Source organism: Lactuca serriola, chromosome 8 (assembly GCF_051521515.1).
Source record: "Lactuca serriola cultivar US96UC23 chromosome 8, Lser_US96UC23_V15, whole genome shotgun sequence".
Taxonomy (NCBI): domain Eukaryota; kingdom Viridiplantae; phylum Streptophyta; class Magnoliopsida; order Asterales; family Asteraceae; genus Lactuca; species Lactuca serriola.
This window is the reverse complement of record NC_136415.1, coordinates 291580412-291582284: the sequence shown is the minus strand read 5'-3', so window position 1 is coordinate 291582284 and position 1873 is coordinate 291580412. Positions and strand designations below refer to the sequence as shown.

Sequence of the window (1873 nt, the reverse complement as noted above, 5' to 3'; positions counted from 1 at the left end):
GCTACAACTAGCAGCCCCTTACTAGTAAGGGAAAAGGCTAGCGCGCAAGGGCTAATGAAAAGCCAGCAACTTGTTAGGACTAGGTTTTGGCTTGCCCCTTTCTTCTTATTAGGAAGATAGGTTTGGAACCCTATACAAGGGGCTGCTTGCTGCTCACCCCTATCTCTAAAGGGGCGCACACTCGTTACCACTAAACGACGAAGCCGGGAGCGGAAGGAGGGACTTGAACCCTCAACCTCAGCTTTGGCAAGGCTATGCTCTACCAATTAAGCTATTTCCGCCAGCTACGGTAGTGGCAAAGCACTACTGAGCAATTCACGTATCACTTGATACGGACGACTTCTGTTTTTCCGCCGGACCACAGTCTTGACCTCCGATCGAGCTACGAACACGAGTAGGTAGGCTAGGGGGGCGGCAGGGCTGCGCCTTTTCAATCAATCTCCGGCCGCTCCGCTATTGGTGCGAGCTGTAAGGAGTCTTGATCTCGAGTCAAGCTGGGGCGTCATCTGTCTTTTAAGTTAAGTCATTTCCTAAGACGGCTCCTCTTATTCTTTCTACGATAATCCAAACTGCAGCTCCACGAGTCTGCTCGGAACGAGTCGATTCCTGAGCCATTCGTTCTCCCCTCTCGGTTGGCCTTTGCCAGCCACTAGAGCAAGTAAGAGAACCTACAGTGAATGAACTTAAAGAACCGCAGATTTTGACCGGATTGTACACCTTTGTGTCTGGCTATGTATATGGATGTGCATAAAGAAGGGACGGGGCATCTCTATCCTTTTTTGGGGGAAGAGAGAGGGAAGAAGCTGCAGCGGCACCTCACGAACTTCTTACTGGAGCAGTACTATAGGCATTTTCGAGTGTTTGGATGCACGTCTTTTGTTCATATTCCTGCGCAGTTAAGAGAGAAATTGTCCCCAAGGAAACCACTTGTGTCTTTCTTGGATATGCTCAGTCCGGGTATAGACGCTATGACGTGAAATCCAAGAGACTCGATGTATCCTTGAATGTTCTCTTTAATGGGGGCGCTTCTTTCCTTAACCTAATTAATCAGCCCCGGGGGAGAATGATGATGGAGATGTATTGCGGCCTTCTCCTGTTCATCAACTCTAACCGCATTCTTCTGCAGTTGATGTTACGGATCAGCCTCACGCTTCAAGCCAGCAGCTTTGCTCAGCATCTTCTGTCGATTGTCAGCCTGTTCAGCTGACCTCAGAGGATTCCAGTCACCCGGCACAACATGTTTATTCTCGGCAGCGATTACAGTCTCTTTCCCAGGGTCAGACTACTCCATAAGATCAGCAGTCTAGCCCAGTTGCTTCTCTTTTAGGCACTTCCTCTAGTTAAAGAGTGAATTCAGGAGTTCCAGGCAGGCGATAGGGGCTTCGGGGGGATAACATGAATCGTATAAGCCTGAACCCTCTTAGTTATGTGCTTCCCCCTTCAAGAGCTGGGCTACTACCCTAATCAAGTTCTTCCTAGCGTATAGTATTGGGCAGATTGAGTCTTTCTCTAATATAGTACCTAATAGTTAGATTAAGCATTAGGCGCAACCTCGACTATAAAGCATCCCGTTAATCTCTTCTCTTTCTGTCTTCAAGCTTCAAGCTTTTGCCTAGGAGCTCGGATTCTAGTCCTCTCGTTAGAAGGCAGCATAGTTGGAATTTCTTCCTGCGGCGAATAAAGGAAGAGAAAGGGCTCTCTAATGCCTTATTTGTATGATATGATGCAAGCAAGGAATCCTATTAGAGTGATGCAAGTCAGCCTATAAGATGAAACCGAAGATACTAAGCCTGGAATCAGTCGCTCTCTATGTAAATTTCTCTTTAGCAAGAAGCCCTGTGAAAGCTATCAGATAATGACTTGATAGAGGTCC

At 47.5% G+C, this 1873-nt stretch overlaps 1 non-coding gene across 1 annotated transcript; it reads right to left on the bottom strand.

Moving 5' to 3' along the window:
* Positions 1 to 208: 208 nt before the first annotated feature.
* On the bottom strand, positions 209 to 281 carry TRNAG-GCC (transfer RNA glycine (anticodon GCC)). Its single transcript has one exon. It is a non-coding gene; the product is annotated as a tRNA-Gly (tRNA).
* Positions 282 to 1873: the final 1592 nt, after the last annotated feature.